Genomic DNA, 18,978 nt, shown 5'->3' on the forward strand with positions numbered 1-18,978 from the left:
CACACCCCGCCACTGGCCGTGTACTTGGAAAGCACATCGTTCGCCTGGGTGGCTAAGTAGTGGTGTGCTCCTGAAGGACATCACGGCTCAGCACAGCATGTAGTGAAGCCACCCGAATGTGTCTGAATGCAGCTGGAACTCCTTCTTCCATGATTAATTTTTGGCTTTGCTGCATGATGCAATCGTTTAATTTTCCAGCTCAAGAAACTCAAATCTGTTCTTCTGGAGGATGGTTGGATTACTCCCCAGTGCTCTAGCCAAGGCCAAGGCAAAGCAAAATCACAGACTATGCTTGCAAAGCCTGCTCTTGTTGAGACCTTGTGCTAGCTAGTCCATGTGCTGTGAAGGTGCAATTCTGGAGTTGCTATTTACACACCACAGTGTTCTGGTCTACATGGACTTTTTGGGGTCAGTGAATATGGGATAGAAAGGACAGTTAGATAGTGTGAATCATAGAATGTCAGGGTTGGAAGGGACCTCAGGAGATCATCTAGTCCACCCCACTGCTCAAAGCAGGACCACTCCCCAGATTTTTTCCCCAGATCCCTAAATGGCCCCCTCAGAGATTGAACTCACAACTCTGGGTTTAGCAGGCCAATGCTCAAACCACTGAGCTGTCCCTTCCCCCCAGTGCAGTATTGGAGCCAGGAGATCCTAAGTCAGAGACAGTGTGGGCTAGTGGCTAGGTCTCTGGATTGGACTCAGGAAACCCGGTGCTATTCACAGCTCTGAAACTGACTGGTTCTGTGACCTTGGTCAAGACACTTAGTGTCTCTGTGCCTCAGTTCTCCATCTGTAGGGGAGGGATAGGAGTACTTCTGTTGTCTCACCCTCTCTCTTTCTTGTTTATTCAGATAATACACTCTTCATGGCAGGGAAAGTCTCCTACTGTGTGCATGTACAGCACCCGACCCATTGCAGCCCTGATCGAGGTTGGAGTCTGTAGTCACTCCAGTAATACAAATAATAGTAATCAACAAGCATACTGCGGATGAAGATAAAATAGCTGTCACGGCCCCCTCGTTCTGCGCATCATTAAAGTGCAACCAGGAAATGACTTACTGACCACATTTTACAACAGCTTGGATCGATTTCTCCTGCTTCCAACTTCTTAATGCCTCTAGCAGTGATGTAGCTGGACTCTGGATCACTGTGATTAAATGCTGAGCATAGTTAAGATCAGAGATTAAAAGGATATTTTGTAGCAACTTTCAGCTTTGGAAATTGGGAATACAATGTAGACTTGCCCCGGCTCAGGGCCTCCGGGAACAATTTCGGTGAGCCCCTTGCTGCTGCAGTTGGGGTATGTAGCGTAACCTATCATCGCTGCCATATTTGCAAATGTGTCAATGACTGTGGGAGATGGACTCAGGGGAACAGCTGATTCGTACAGACAAAGGCCAAGATTTTCAAAGTGACAAGCAATTTTGGAAGCCTCAGATTTGAGGGGCCCAACTTGAGACACCTTCAAGGGTCCTGAGTTCCAGAAAGTACCGAGCACCCAGCCTCTGACAATAAGAGCTCTGCAAAGGGTCTCAAATTAAGCACTAAAAAGTCGAGAAAACCCAAAGCATGAGCCCCTTTCTATAATCTTGGGCAGGATGTTCTGGAACATCTGTTTTCACAACCAAAGGACTGTGCATAGGTGAGAAGACGACTCTGTCATAGATGTTGATAAGATACTTATTACCTTGGTACCTAATTGGCCAAACAGACCTGAACCTTCACTCAAAACTAGAATCAAACTTTTCTGGAGATTCAAAAGAAGCTTGGTTAACTCTCTTAAAATGCGTGATTTGGGGATATGTAACGAGGTTGCTCTAACCTCTCATGAGTGCCCCCTGGCCAAGTGCGTGTGCCGGCACTTTCTCTCTCTACCTATTTGTGGTGAACCTTCACTGATTCAGCCCTCCGGCCAAGTCATACACAGTCTGCCTGTGAGAGAAAAGACAAGCAAACCCTTTTCGGGGTACAAGTCCAACAGGGGCCTCTCTGAGGGCCCTCTGTAATGTCTCTCTGTTTGTCCCTTCTCTGGACTAGAGCGGTGCCCCAGGGCTCCTTCCCTGGAGGCAATGCCTTCTCCCTCTTTGCCTTTCTGGACCCAGCTCTTCAGCTGGGCCACTAAAAGAGTTTAGTTCCCCCTTCTGGGGTGCCTCAAAGTCCAGGTCACTTTCCCAGTGGCTGGTGGGGGGCACCCGGGCCCACCCACTCTCCAGGTCCCAGCTCAGGGACCCTGTAGATAGCAGCCATCCGCAATATCCCTTTAAATAAACTGCATTGCTGCTATAATTCCCTGGGCCACTTCCCCGTGGCTCCGGCACATTCTTCACCTTTACCTCAGGGCCTTGTCCCAGTAGAGTCCCAGCAACCAGCTCAGGGCTCCGTCTCGCTCTCCTCAGCTTCTGGCAGTAACTCCATCAGCCAGCAATGGTCCTCCAGCTGTAGCAAGGAGCTGAACTCACACTGACCCTGCTGCTCTTCTTATACTGACCTGCTGGGCCCTGATTGGCTGCTTCCCATACAGTTGCTCTAGACCCTCTCTACTGCCCTTTTCTGGGGCGGGGTGTGGCACGGCCAAAAGGCCTCCAGCAGGTGGCCTCAGGGACTAGCCCACCCCATCACAGAATAATATTCAGGAAAGCTTCAACATTTTGGGTGTTCATCTGAACTCAACCAAATCTTTTGAGGTTCTCCGTCCATGCAAAAAGATCTGCAAATGCAGTTCATCCTACTGCATTGACTATTTCTGTGTGTTTAAACAGATTGTGACAACCCTGTGGCGTGTGTATTTACACATAAACATTGAGATCAATTATCAAATTCTAGAGTTAACACTGCACCTTAGACCACCTTGAAAATGCCCTTGAGCAAGAATTCCATCGCAGTTAAACTGGAACAGAATTTGGCTCCAAACATCTTAGATTTCAAAATCTTAAATAAGTTCTGTGTGGCTTAAAATCAGTTCTAGGCTGAGTCACTGACCAGCACCACCATTGCTGGATTTCAAGTCAAGGCAGTGGCTGCTGGCAATGTGGCCAACTCTCAGAATCGTGACATTGGTGTTCTGCTTTTGAGTAAATCAGGGCTCAGATTCAAGCAAAGATGGATTGAAATCAAGTGAAACTCAGCAGATTTGGCAGAGTTTTATATTAAAATCAGACCCACAGGAGGACAAGTACAAAATTGGATTTTATTTCTAGGCCATAATTACATAATCTGGGTCAGAGAGACAAAGTTCAATAACCCTGGTGCATGGCAGGGGTCAGTGTCATGATATCTGGAATCATAGTTGGTCTTGAACAGGACGTATTTATTAAAGTAAACAACAACTACAAACAAATTGGCTGCCACACAGCTCCAGCTCTGTCTTTGTCTTCCTTTGTTTACCAGAGACCACGCCCTGTCTGGAAGAGAGGGCACAGAGACTTCTAGTAGCTAAATAGTACACTGCAAGGAAGGATGTTGGAACAAGTCCATATCTTCTCACTCCTGTTGCAAGTTTCACTTCTGAGTTTTTGGGGTTAGTTCAAAACTTGAAACTAAAAGACTGCACGTAAGGAGGAGGACGGGGGAGAGCAGGCTCATGTGAACAAATGCAGCGAGGATGACCAAAAACAATTGTTTTTTTGCACTGATTACTGGAAAACCAAATCTGATTTTCTCCCAGTTCTTTTACTCTTCACACCTCTCAAATACCTGGATGCCTCCAGCAAAGTGGATGGTTTCACAGAAGTTTCAGCCATTTTAAGACCGAAGCTTTTCAGAGCAGGGCTTATCAGGATTTATCTGACCAACATTGCTGTGCAGGGGAATTAACACACACACACACACACACACACACACTCTCTCAGACCTGGCCTCTAAGCCTTAGCTGTACATAATCACTGGGCCCTGGGTCATGTGTAATCCCATTACGTAGAAATTGTCTATTGGCATGGATGGCATCATAACACCATGCTGATAGAGGCAAGACTGTTTACATTTCTCTCTGCTGGCTTTTGGTAGCATTAAAAGCAGCCCAGAGTACAACCTATTTATCATTCACCTGTAAACACATGGGGAATGCTACCCCCACCCCCCTACTATCTCTGCAGTTATTCACTGTTACGGTGTAAATTCCTTCCAACCCTTTCACTGCCGCTTGTATCTGTTCTACTTTGTGAACCTATACTAGTTTGTTTTAATATGCTGCACATGCACATTGATTTAGATCCTGTTTTGAGCAGGGGGTTGGACTAGATGACCCCCTGAGGTCCCTTCCAACCCTGATATTCTATGATTCTATCCCACTGCCATGAAATCAAATCTAGGCCCTTCTCACATAACTGTGCATGCAGCACCCAAGGGAAAATTTCAGATCAATCAGCAAAGGAAGATCCATCCATCAACACTCTATCCCAGGATCTGGAGTGTGGAAATTCCAAAGACCAGTGGTTGCAAAAACAAAACATTGCTGGGTGAGCAACAAGTACCTAGATGGACAAAGGTTTAGCAGTGGAAACTAAAGGATGGGATTTCAATGATCTTGAAGAGGAAGGAGCAGCTGGGAAGATGCATGTTGGAGGGGGGAGAGTGGAGAGTCAAAGAGGATACAGAGATTGCAAGCCAGGGAAATGGAGGGAACAGTGGAGCAGTCCATGGACCTAGAGAAAGAAGGAAAGGAATGAAGTGTGTGGTGGGGAGGGGAATTATAACATCCCATTTTAGAGAGACTGGGCTGGAAATAGGACATCCGAGGAGGCTGGATAGAAGGACAGAGGTAGAGTCAAGCGTCATTGGCACAGAAGTGGCTGCTGAAGCCAGGGGTGTGGTGGGACTTGCCTACTAAGAGTGCAGAGGAAGAGGATGGGGAGGCCCAAGGACAGAACCCCGTGGAGTCAATAAAGAGAGGAAAGTGTGAGAGGGGGAACCATGCTGAAGGAGCAGCCCCCAAGACAGGAGAAGCAGGAGCACACAGGATTGTGTGAGCCAGGAGAGAGTGCAGATGGGGTCCATGACCAGCCGTCTCAAAGGTAACAAAGCAAGTGCAGGAACATGAGAGAAGGGCCCCTGGAAGTCACAGATGACCTTACTGGGGATGGTTTCCATGACACAAGAGGATAAGGATCAGATGAGAGACACTCCAGGAAGGGACCTCCAAGCAGCAGGAAGTGGAACAGTAATTCTGCAATTCAGGAGCTCCTGGGTCTCAGTCCAGTGCCCCATCTCTACCTCCATCCCTACAGTAATGTTTCAGCTCTGTTACCTCACACATGGGTACCCAAAGCAGCAAAACTAGCCCCTGGGTATATCTTTCTTTCCGAATTAGTATAATTCCCATCCTTCTGCAGGAATCAATCCTCATCCTGGCATTTTAAAGGGCAATCTGCATATTTCATGACGATTCCTTATAAAACTGCTCTACAGAAGAACACAGCATAATCCTTTATTAAGGACGTATGGCAAGTTTATTGGCCAGATATTTTTCTGCAGGGCCAGATTCTTTCCAGTTTATGGACATGTGGGGCCTTTGGGCTTCCCCAAGAGGAGATATTCACCGGAGATTCCAAGACCAGAAGGGACCATTGTGATCATCTCATCTGACCTCCTGTATAGCCCAGGCCAGAGACCTGCCCCACAATAATCCCTAGAGCTGGGCTTTTAGAAAAACAGGAAACAGGACCAAGTAAACCTAGACTATCCCTGACAGATATTTGTTTAACCTGTTCTTAAAGACCTCCAGTGATTTGGATTCCACAACCTCCCTTGGTAACCTATTCCACTATCTAACTATGCTTACAGTTAGGAAGCTTTTCCTACTATCTAACCTAAATCTCTCTGGCTGCAGATTAAGCCCATTCTCTCTTGTCCTGCATTCACTGGACACACAGAACAACTGACCACCATCCTCTCTATAACAGCCCTTAACATATTTGAAGACTATTTTCAGGTCCCCCTCCTCCTCCTTTTCTCAAGACTAAACATGGCTGGTTTTAACTTTACTTCCTAGGGAAGGTTTTTGAAAAATTTTATCTTTTTTTTTTTTTTGCTCTCCTTTGGGCTCTACAGTTTGTTCACATCTTTCTTAAAGTGTGTCACCCAGACTTGTACCCAGGTCTCCAGCGCCAAGAAGAGCAGAACAATGATCCCTTGTGTATTACATATGACACTCCTGAATGACACTAGCCCTTTCTGCAATTGCATCACATGGATGGTGTATGTTCAATCTGTGATCCCCTATAAGCACCAGGTCCTTTTCTGCAGGGCCCAGCCAGTTCAGTATTCCCTGTATGTAGTTGTGCATTTCATTTTTCCTGCCTCAATGAAGCCATTGCACTTGTCTTTCATTGAGCTTCATCCTGCTGATTTCAGACCATTTCTCCAATTTGTCAAGGTCTTTTTCACTTCTAATTCTGTCCCCTCCCAACTGCTTGCAACACCTCCCAGTTTGGAGTCATCTGCAAATTTTATAAGCAAACTCCCAACTCCATTATCCAAATCCTTAATGAAAATATTGAATAGTACCAGACCCAGAACAGACCCCTGCGGGCCCCCACTAAATATATGCTCCCAGTTTGATAGTAAACCATTGATAACTACTCTTTGATTACAGTCTTGCAACCAGTTGTGCACCCCCTTGTACAGTAGTAACAATCTGGACATTGTACTAGTTTGCTTATGAGACTACCATGTGATTCTTTGTCAAAAGCCTTATTAAAATCAAGATATATCATGTCTACAGCCTCAGCCCCATCCACTAACCACAGCCAAGAACCCGGCTGAAGAAGGAAATTAGGTTGGTTTGGCATGATTTTTTTCTTGACCAATCCATGTTAGCTATTACTTAACCCCCTATTATCCTCGAGGTGCTTACAAACTGACTGATAATTTGTTCCAGTATTTTAAGTACCCCGGGGTGAATTTCCTCAAGCCCTGCTGATTTGAATGTATCTACCTCATCTAAATATTCCTTAACCTGTTCTTTCCCTGTTCTGGCTTGTGTTCCTTTTCCCTTCTTGTAAGTATTAACTGTACAAAGCGCCTGCCACAATTAACCTTTTTAGTAAAGACTGAAGCAAAATAGACTGTAAATGCCTCAGCCTTCTTGATATCATCCATTATTAGCTGTCCTTCCTTGGTAAGTAGAGGGCCTACACTTTCCTTTATCTTTTCCTTGCTCCTAATGTATTTAAAGAAACTCTTCTGATTGCCTTGTATGGCCCTTGCTAAGCAAAATTCATTTTGTGCCTTAGCCTTTCTGATTTTGTCCCTACATATTGGTGCTGTTCTTTGTGCTACTTCTCAGCAATGTGTCCACTTTTTGTAGGATTCCTCTTTGATTTTCAGGCCATTGAAGAGCTCCTGATGCAGCCATATTGGTCTCTTGCTATTCTTCCCATCTTTCCTTCACCTCAGGATAGTTTGCTGTAATAGCTTTACTATTCTCTCTCTGAGAAACCGCTAGCTCTCCTTAACAACTTTTCCCCTTTGATTTTCATTGGAGGGGACTTCACCTCCCACTCCTCTGAGTTTGATGTCCATTGTCCTTACACATACTCTAGTTAAAAAAGGAATTAGTACAGGGAAGCCCTGAGGCCTGTGTTGTGCACGAGGTCAGACTAGATGATCACAGCTTTATAATCTATGGACCACTGCTGCACTTCCATAACAGAGAGTCACCCTGCTACTGACGTCATTCAAAACCCCTGTAACGGAGATAAGTTAGATCCCTGTGTCACAGAGGGGATAAATTAACAGAAAATGTAAACGATGCACCCCATACCGAAGAGGAAGTCGGGTGAGAAACCAGGAGTTCCTGGCCCTTGCTTTTGTAAACATAGACACTGCACCCATGACGGAGTGTCATAACATTTCTTCCCAGATCTGGACCTTAGCGTCCAAAATATGGGTGTTAGCATGAAAACCTCCAAGCTTAGTTACCAGCTTGGACCTGGTAATTGCTGCCACCAGCCAGGAATTATACAGTGCCTAGCTCACTGTGGTCTCCCCCAAAACCTTCCCAGGGGACCCCAAGACCCAGATTCCTTGAGTCTCACCACAAAGGGAAATAACCCACTTCCCTTCTCCCTCTTCCCTTCCAGGTGTTCCCTCCCTGGGTTCCTGGAGAGATATACAGATTCAAGCTCCGTGAATCTAAACAAAGAGATTCCACCCTCCCTGCTTCAAGTCCTTGAAACACAAGTACAGAGAGATCTAACCTCTCTCCCCCCTCACCCAGAGGGTATGTAAAGTTAGGCTTAGTAAATCTAACATAAAGAGACTTCCCCCTGACTTCTTCCTCCCACCAATCTCCTCGTGAGCTACAGACTCAATTTCCTGGAGTCCCTACTAAAGAAAAACTCCAACAGGTCTTAAAAAGAAAGCTTTATATAAAAAGAATGAAAAAGGACATAAAATGGTCTCTGTATTAAGGTGACAATATACAGGGCCAATTGCTTAAAGGAAAAAAATGAATAAACAGCCTTATCCAAAAAGAATACAATTTAACACATTCCAGCAACTACACACATGCAAATACAAAAAAACAATATAAACCTATTGTCTTACTATCCTTGTATTTACAACTTGGAAACAGAAGATTAGAAAGCCTGGAGATTTCTGTGGTCACTCTCAGAGCCGAGAGAAAAACCAGACTAAGAACAAAGGACTCACACCCAAAACTTCCCTCCACCCAGATTTGAAAAAGTCTTGTTTCCTGATTGGTCCTCTGGTCAGGTGTTTCAGGTTACTGTTTGTTAACCCTTTTATAGGTGAAAGAGACATTAACCCTTAGCTATCTGTTTATGACACGGGGTGCCTTTGTTTTCTAATAAAGACACGAGTATGGTTCCGAACAAGATGATTTGTTTCAGACACTTCTTCATGTACCTGTTGCAAGCACCGTAGCTGCTTGTTGCATTTCTACCATCCCAGAGATATGGACTCCACTTAGGTAAGAGAAGGACATTATTTGAAGTCTGCCAGGTGTTTTATTGTCTTATTTCCATGACAAAGACCTCTGAATTGGAGAGTGATGGGTTTACAGGGTGGAGATTTAGTGCAGGACCAGAGATCAACAGCTGAAACCATAATCTATCTTGGCAACAAGGGCAATCTTTGATGGATTTGAACCTCACAGCATCTGTGTGAGGCAGGGAAGTATTAGCTCCATTTTACAGATGAAGAATGGAGGCACAGAGAGGTTAAGTGAGTTGCCCAAGGTCACACTGTAAGGCTCTGGGGCATGGGCAGGCTGACCTAGCGGTTAGAACCAGGAACAAGAACTGAGAGTCAGGACCAAGGGTCAGAAGCTGGGCAAGGGCACAGGGCTGGAGCAGACTGGAGTAGGACAGGAGCAAGGGTAGGAATGAGGTAGGTAACGGAAGAGATTACAGTCATGGGCATAACGGTTGAGTTGCCAGCAAGTGACCTTCTGCTGTTGATGAGCTTAAATGAAGACCTTTTGGACTCCTTGCAGCCAGATGGGCAGGCCAGCCAATCAGACGAATCTACCGCAGCCCAGCTGGGCTCGTTAACCAGCCTGAGGCCTGAGCTAGCTAGCTCCAAGTTCAGCGGAGGGAAAGCGAGTCCATAGTTTGTGACACAAAGAGGGGGTCTGTGACTGAGCTGGAAGTAGAATCCAGATCTCCTGAGTCCCAGGCCAGAGCTGTAGCTACTAGGCCGTGCTTCCCACCCAGAAGCTAAACTTTAACTAAGTAATTGGTTTCTATTGTCTCATTTAAGCCTCATTTCCACCCTTTTAACTCCCTCTTGTGTCACTTGGGAGGGGGGCTCCCATTAGCCAAACCCCTCTCCAATGTTGGTTAACATGTCACATTCCCAAGCACTGTAAATCTCTCACTATTATTCTTTGTCTTGATATAGTGAGCGGTGTCATTTTGAAAGGAAATACATAACCGTATATTAAAGAAATCATGGATCTCCTCATTCACGTTTAAAACAAATTTATTACAATGTAAGAAACCCTGAAAAGCATGAATTTATTATAATGATTTAAGGCTTCCACCACTCGAGTTAAAAATGCCTCTCAATAAATAACTTTCCCTTGAAAACACAGCAAATTAATATAGTTTACCATTTTCAAAGGTATATAAATCCAAGAGGTTTAAATCAATACGGCGCCGGATAAGATTACTGTACCTCAGCCAGAACCTCGTATCAAAGATCAACAGCATTGCAAAGAGTAGTAAAAAATGGATGGCTCTGTTCCCCACCTATCTCTTCCTCCAACCACCCAAGGCTATGTCTGTTCTGTGAAAGTCAGACTAATGTGAAATGGATGAAAAGCAGCCGTGGCCTTTGCACACAGGTATAATTAAAACAGAACGGCTACTTTACCATCTGACACAGAAACGGGGGATCTGATATTTCTCTGCCCTCTCTCTTTAACCCACACAAACAGTCATCCATTGGTGGTGGTTTATTTATTGTCAACTGCAATGTATTTCATGTCGAGTGGGGACCAGGAACCAGGCTGTCTCCAGCTTTGCCAGACCATCCCCACTCTAAAAGGTCAGCGCTCCCATCCGAACGCATTGGGGAATAGGGTGTTTGTACCTGCAGTCAAGCTGAAAAAGAGATTTCTTATGAGAAAAAATTAGAGACATTTAGGATACAAGTGACATGTCAGTTTCTCTCTCTCTCTCTTTCCATGATTCATTTTAGGGCTCAGCAAAAAGCAGAAGTGCCTATTGAATATTTGGTATTTAACAGATCAGGATTTTAAGTGATCCAGGAAAAAGTGTTTGTGTTTATGTATACACACCTATATAAAAATCATCATATATATGCACATGCATGTGTACAGTGGAATATACAGAAACACAGGAAGGATACAGAAGTGGGTGAGTGTGTGTGTGAGTGAGAGAGACGTGTATAAAACATACACACCTGGTTCTTCTTAGATCACTTTCAATTACAACTCATCATAAACCTCAGTTGCAGGGGGTAGGGACTGCTTTTCTCAGTGTTTGACCAGTTCCTAGCATGTGCACGCACTCCTCCAGGTTTTCATTTCCTCTAGATTCACTTATGGTGACCCCTGCCCATGAGCTGGAGGAGGCCAGTTTCATGGGCTGAGAAACACCGCCATAAACTCTTAGAGGTACCACAGCTGGAGCAATATTTAGAATGTCCTCCTTGTCCTGCTCATGTTACAGAGTGGAATCTCAGGGGTTTGAACATCAGCCTGTTAAACCCAGGGTTGTGAGCTCAATCCTTGAGGGGGCCATTTAGGGATCTGGGGCAAAAATCTGCCTGGGGATTGGTCCTGCTTTGAGCAGGGGGTGGGACTAGATGACCTCCTGAGGTCCCTTCCAATCCTGATATTCTATGAGTCTGCAGGAAGAAGAGAAAAGATCCAGGTGTGGAGAAAAGGGCTAGGGTATTTTCATAATGCCATTAATTGCTCCCTGCTGCCTTCTTTGGGAAGTGTTCACTCTTTATTGTGTGTATTGCCGTGATGCCCATCATCACATCTAGAATCCTGAACGGTGTCAAGCTACTACTGGAAGCTGAACATGGAGAGGAAGAATGGTCCTGTGACTAAAGCACACAGGTCTGGGATTAAGAGAGCTGCGTGTTCTTCCTGGCTTTGCCACAGATGTCCTAGGTCACCTTGGCTAAGCCACTTAGTCTCTGGAAACTCCAGTGGTGAGCAATGAGTCTGTGGTTATAAAAATACACACACTCTCTCTCTCTTCCTGCAGGACAGGAGGGACTTCAAGGCCGGTGGACTGTAGATGTAAAAAGCATTGTCATTATTACTGTAGGTCTGTGATCCAAGAGGATGTGAGCTGCAGGGGGTCAGGAGGAAAGAGAAGTTAAATCTTCCGCCAATCTGCACTCCAGGCATTGGCATCAATAGAATTGGAAGGGGTTTGGGTCAGAACAGAGCTAGGGCCAAGAACCATCTACCCAGCTCACCAGCCACAAGAGGGCAGGACAGTCGCCTGGTCAGACGGCATACTTTGCTCAGATCAGAGCACGTGGAATGGCTTTATCGCTGCCCAACCAAAGACTACAGAGCCTTCTCTCCCATCTGCGTGATCACACCCCAACCAAAGAAGCTCTTGTACGAAGCAGGGCCCACGTGGAATCTGTGAGGGACTGGCTCCCTGCACTTACCAAGCTGGGTCCTGCTCCCAGAGAGGATCTCAGTGTTCAAAAAAAGGTGGATTTTTTTTTGTTTTTTGTTATTTTACTGTCAAAGTGTCAATATTTTTCCTAACACAGATTGTTTAAAAAAAGGTAGAACAGCAGTGACATTTTGATAGTGTCAGTGCTGCCAGAGTACACTCACCTGAGCTTTTGAACTTGGGGATTTAGTGCTGCTAAAGAACGCCAGATTGACAGCCCTTGCAAAGTCAAGTGCTCCTCCTCACAGCCAGAAAAGTTATTAGGAACGGAGGAGGCTGTTAGGTCACACAGTGCATCTCCCCAGCCCACCTTTTAATTGTCTCTTATCCAGGCTATAAATATCTAACTCTTCTCATCTTGTTTCCTCGTTATGTCAATTCCTGCAGCCCCTGATCATTTTTATTGCTCTTCACCGAAATCCCTCCATTCCGTCAGTAACTGTCTGCTAATGATGTCCCCAAACTGAAGGCACAGGTGTACATACGGTGGCACTGGATTCAGAGAGAGCCAGTAACGTGCTGTTCTGGGATGTTGTGCCTCTGTAGAAGCAGTCCAGAATTTTCCTGGCCAGTTTTTGCTGCTATAATGCATCACAAACCCAGGTTTAGCTTGCTGTCATAGAATTCTAGAATAGAATCCTAGAATATCAGGGTTGGAAGGGACCTCAGGAGGTATCTAGTCCAACCTCCTGCTCAAAGCAGGACCAATCCTCAACTAAATCATCCCAGCCAGGGCTTTGTCAAGCCAGGCCTTAAAAGCCTCTAAGAAAGGGGATTCCTCCACCTCCCCAGGTAACCCATTCCAGTGCTTTACCGCCCTCGTAGTGAAATAGTGTTTCCTAATATCCAACCTAAACCTCCCCCACTGCAACTTGAGACCATTACTCCTTGTTCTGTCATCTGGTACCACAGAGAGTCTAGATCCAGCCTCTTTGGAACCCCCTTTCAGGTAATTGAAAGCAGCTATCAAATCCCCCCTCATTCTTCTCTTCTGCAGACTAAATAATCCCAGTTCCCTCAGCCTCTCCTCATAAGTTTTGTGCTCCATCCCCTTAATCATTTTTGTTTCCCACTCATTCAACATTTCTGCTTCCTGAGTTTTTTCTTCCCATTATATATTTGCCTTTCAGGTTATTTTTCTTTCAGCATCTCCGTACTTGAATCCCCTCCTCCCCATTTAATTTCACGTTCTCTTCTGCTCCATGTTTCTACCATCCACTATTTCTCTGTTTCTATGGTTATGTGCAATTGCTCCCTATTTAGTGTGATCTGCAGATTTCATTTACAAGCTTTTAATTCTCTCTTCCAGGAAATTAAATGTTGCTATAAAGTTGCATGAGAAGCTGCTGGCAGAGAAACCAGAATTCAGTTTCTTGAAACATTTTGAGCCTTCAACATTTGTTCTGATGTGGAATGAAACTTAGACCTTTCAACTTTGTTTGGTCAAAAAACAGAGACCAACTAACCCTCTGCAGAAGAGCCACCACCCTGCTGGTTAGAGAACTCATTTAGGATATGGGAGACCCAGGTTCACGTTCCTACTCCATAGCATGCCCCACCCCGGGTGACAGTCCAAAACCACCAGGCAGTCATTCATTCCTTCTCTCAATTCTATCCTGGACCTTTTAATCAAAACAGATATATTTCCACAAAAAGTTTGGGTGTCAATGAATCGACATTTCCTAGCCAGCTCTACATAAGACCAACCACCAGATCCTAGAGAACACCCAACCCAAATCAATCCATTACCAAATCATTACGTTCTCTTTGTGTCCTCACAGCAAGTCACCGCTCCATACAGGACCGGCGCTAGGGGTTTGAGCGCCCTAGGCGGACGGCAATTTCACCGCTCCGTGCGCTGGTCCCGCAGCTCCGGTGGAGCTGCCGCAGTGGTGCCTGCGGAGGGTCCGGTGCTCCGCGGCTCCGGTGGAGCTGCCGCAGTCGTGCCTGCGGGAGGTCCACCGGAGCCGCGCGAGGAGCCGACCGTCCGCAGGCACAACTGCGGCAGCTCCACCAGAGTTGCGGGACCAGTGGACCCTCCGCAGGCACCACTGTGGCAGCTCTACCGGAGCCGACTGCCGCCCCCTCCGGCAAAAGGGCGCCCACCATTTATTCTGGCACCCTAGGTGATTGCCTAGGCTGCCTAAATGGTAGCGCCAGCCCTGACTCCATATTAAAGTGGCTCCAGCCAAGGAACAGACTTTTCAGCTAAGATTTCATAAAGATCTTTACATCTGGGTTCCCTTAACTCATTTGGTCAACCAGAACACACAACATAAGCATGGTTGATGCCAGCCTCTGCTATACACACAGCCTTACCAAAGAGCTTCCAGGCTTCAACTGGGGAGTCCCTACTCTCTCAATCACATTGAGTTTGGTCTCCAAGGCCTAATCAAATGCAAGCAAGCACAGCCCTAACTCTGGAGTCACTGAAAACTACACTGAAGATATACCGTCAAAATGAAGTGTGCCCTTTCATAAGGGTGGATTCAGTAACCTAACAGATCTGTCCTAGTTAGAGGTTTTATGCTTCAATGTGTGGTTACAGAAGTGACCCTGCATTGTGGGATTCCACATGGATTGTATTTCTGCCTCAGTTATGAAATTTGTTTAGTTTAAAGTCTATGGGCTGGAGTCTCCACAAACATCAATGCAGTCAATGGGAATGGTCTTGTGGCTAAGCACTGGATTGGGCAAACCACTTACCCTCTCTGAGCCTCAGCATCCTATCTGTAAAAAGGAGATTAAAAAAAAGTGACTAACCTGATCAGTAACTGTTATTCTTCAAGATGTGTTGCCTGTGTCTCTGGAAACCACCTTGTGTGGGGAGGACAAGGAAGAAGTTAAGACTTGGACTTGAACTTTTTCAACAGATTGCTCCTGTGGTCCCTCAAGTGCCTCTTCTTGATTCTTGGTACCAGACCCAGAACAGGACACTGAAGATGGGGCATCTCGGTGTGAGGACTCACCCTGCCTGGATGAGGCCATTGAGTAGGCACAATGAGAGAATGATCTAGAAGTTGAGGGGAAACCCTAGGGGTTCCAAAAGAGCCACTGAGAAGGGAATGGATCCTGGTGGCATCCTGGCCACTTTCCCACAGCAGACCCTGTTGTGCAGTCAAGATGGTACAAGGAGAGAGAGGGGCTATGTGGGGACTGACAGATCCTGCTCCAAGTCTGATGAAGAGGATTCCCCTTCTTCTGAGCATGGAGAGACTGCTCCAGACAGTGCTAGGGACCAGTGCCAAGAACCTGACAACAGGTGGAGAGTAACCATCAATGCTGTCTTCCCCTTGGACGGTATTGATGGGCTGACTGTCCGGGAGGTAGGCGACTGGTGCAATATTGCATGTTGCACTGCTGGCGTTGGTGCTGGACGCTTCATCAGTTCTGAGGGATCTGACTCCTGCACCAGCACTGAGAGAAGAGCAAATTCCTTGCCACTGCAAATGCCTCCAAGGTAGTTGGCACCAAGATCGTATTGGTCTGTTGCAGTGCCACTTCTGGCAATGGACTTCACAGTGCCCTCTCGGCACTGGAGCCAACTGTGCCAACGTAGGCACTGATCTGGAGGAATGCTTAGATTTCAGATGCACGGTACTCAACTCTCTCGCCCCTCGCTTTCCAGCCTTTGTGGGTGGAGATCTTCCCCTGGTCAGAGCTCTTTGGAAGACTTCTATTTCTTCCTAGAACAGGTGGAGATCGGTGCTGGGACCAACAACGCTGGAGGTGTGCTTCTCACTAAAGCTGCAGCACTCGGCACCGAGTTGGTCCAGGACGGCTCTGAGAGGTGTCTGCATGCTACCTCCATCAGCGGGAACTTCAGCGTGGGCTCCCTATCCTTCTTCCTCTGAAGATTGAATTCCTGGCAAACCTGGTACCAGTCTTTCATGTGTGCTTTGCCCAGGCACTTAAGACAACTACTGTGGGGTGGTCGCTCACCAGCACGGGTTGTGCAAAGAGCACACAGCTTGTAGCCTGGTGACTGGGCCTCACCTTGGTGCTGGTGGCAGAACCTCAAAATGGGGAAAACAATAAAATCTATGTATTTTTCAACAAAATAACTAAAACTTACTAACCAGAACTATTAAACTACAATGATATATATATCTACACATTGAGCTGAGAGAAGACGGTTCTGGCAATGAGCAGGGGTTCCAACCACTGTTGGGGGCAGTAAGAAGGAAACGAGGGGGGCTGGAGTTGGCTCAGCCCTTAATACTGGCACTCATAAGCGGGCAGTAGCAGTGGCTGTCAAGCCCCCCAACGGATGCTGGCTGTGCACTGGGCACGCAGACACCAAGGGAAGGATCCCCATATGCAATAGCATTTGCTGTCTCCCACCCTCCACCTTGTCTTTTTAGGCAATAAGCTTTGTGGGGTAGAGACTGTCTCATTATCTGCATGCTCAGCAACCAGAACCACCGGGCCATGATCTCAGCTGGAAGCTGTAGGAGCTATGGTAATAAATAATAACTTATCGCACATGCCAAGCACTTCTGTCAACCGTGTTTTTTGATCAATTCTAGTTGAGTAAATTCTAACTTGGATTTCACCAGCTAGCTGTACTCTGCCTCCGACATCACCATTTTCAGTAAGGATTCCACAGTTAACGATTTAACAGACAATGTTGCTGCTGATGCATAAGGCAGACTAGAATCCAGTCCATTCCCACATGGCTAAGAGAAATCATCATCATCGTCATAAAAGCTTTCTTGGCACAGTGAGTGGATATGACTCAAAAAACCCCACAGGGAACAGCTATGTGGACTCAGACCTTTTCCTGAGCGGATCCACCTTGTTAGAGTCGATTTGCATGCTTCTGCTGGTTTAAATCACCTTGTTAAATGTTCTGTGTCTTTGTGGTGTGCACTTATGTAAATTTCTAAATCATATGCTAATTAACACACAAACAATTTCATAAATTCCATAATGGGACCAAAAGGAAATTTATAACTAGCCAGGCTGCGCTCACTTCCTCAGACTGCAAATTAAAAGCTAAATATTGAGGTTGTATTTTAGATAGGTGGTACTACAAAGCTTTTAGATTTCTAGCCACAGCTCTGACGTTTTTCTTTCAGATGGTAGTATCTCAAACGTCCCGGACCCTTCTTCTTTCCTTCCTTATCACTACTGAGAACTCCACCCGGACTATCTCAAAAAAATAGCACATCTTTTGTTCCTGGCATCCCCCTTTATCCACATCCAGATTCTTGCTCAGTCCTGTCCCTCAGTCTTCTATCTAATCTAAAATACAGCATTACCTCTCTCTCCCTATCTATAAAACGCAGCCCTTGACTGGGTCTTGGGGCTTAATTACTTCCACCTCCTCATAGTCTGGACTCTCTCCATCCTGTGTCCCCTCCCTCTAATTCATCCTTCCCTCCCTGAATCCATCTGGTATTTCTAAGGCATCAGTCATCTTGGCCAATAAGAACCAAACCCTCTCACTTGCTTGTCCATAGCTTCCTCTTTTAAGTTCTAACTCCTCGCCCTCATTGTCAGGACTGGCATAACTCTACCCCTGCTACACCTCTCTCTGATCCTTCCCTGTGCTCCTCTGTGTCTTCTCCCCTAATAGATCTCACGGGTTCCTTCTCCTGCCCTCGAGTTCTCACCTTTGTTCCTGCTGTCCTAGACACAGGGAATGGGTTTCCTTCTTCTTATCCCTTCCACCCAATTCCTTCTTAAAAAACAGTGGTGCAGGGGCGACTTCTCCTGGATCCTAACAAGCTGAAAAGGTCTCTCCTCCTATAAGGCCCAAACCCTTGCCCTCGACAGCGCATTTCTCCTAATTCCCTTTAAGCTCTCTGGAGTAAAGACCTTAGCTGCCAACTGGTTGTGTGTGTGTCATGGGTAGGGAACGAGCAAGGGTTAGCTTTGGCATGGGCTGAAGGCCCACTGACCAGGAGCCAATTACCTGGAATCAGGTCATATTGGAATGGCAGATCAGAATTGAGAGACAAACTGGAGGGCAGGGTGTGATATTGCCCAGGATACAATTTGGACTGGTGAACAGCTGTGTTCCCTCAGTTCTGACACCTGGGGTGCCTTCTACACTGCTTCGCTGTGAGAGCAACCACTCCTGGTCTGCTCACACACAGCCTTCACCATGTAAATTACTCTCAGCTATCATGTATGAGTGCTATGGCCAGCCACTCTTGGATTACACAGCAGAGCAACACCAGTAAATTCCCCATCCCAGAAATGTGCATCTTGTACTGCCCTTCTGCTGGACAACACAAGCTCATCTACAGACAGTCATTTTATTAACAGAAAGTGATTTGCACAAATCCTGTTATCTCAAATGGAGTTTCCCAAACATTTCACTCCAAACACAGTTTTAGATAAAATAACACACGTTTATTAACTGCAGATAGATGTTAAGTGATTACAAGTAATGAAGCATAAAAGTCAGAATTGCTTATAAATAAATAAAAAGTAAAACATAACTAATACCTAACTTAACAAGATAAGTGATTTCAAAGCACAAGTCACTCTCCCCAGGTTTTAGCAGTCTGACTGGCTGAATTCCTGTCTGCCAGGATCCCCCCCCAGTCCAGTGATGCTTCCTTTGTCCTTCAAGTGTTGCTGACGCCATGAGTAGAGATGAAGGGAGAGATCTTTTGGGGGCGTCTGTTCCCCTTTCCTATAGTTCTCTTTTTTCTTTAAAAAATCACTTCCAGCTGAGGTTCAGGAGACAGAAGGCCAGGGGGACAGGAACTTCCAGCTGTTTCTTTTACATTTCTTGCCAAAATGTAGATTTCTCACTCACGCCCTTTTACCTGCTGAAGAATGGCCACTTAACCAGGTGATGGTCAATTTGATTTTCTTGATACCT

Source organism: Gopherus evgoodei, chromosome 6 (assembly GCF_007399415.2).
Source record: "Gopherus evgoodei ecotype Sinaloan lineage chromosome 6, rGopEvg1_v1.p, whole genome shotgun sequence".
NCBI lineage: Eukaryota > Metazoa > Chordata > Testudines > Testudinidae > Gopherus > Gopherus evgoodei.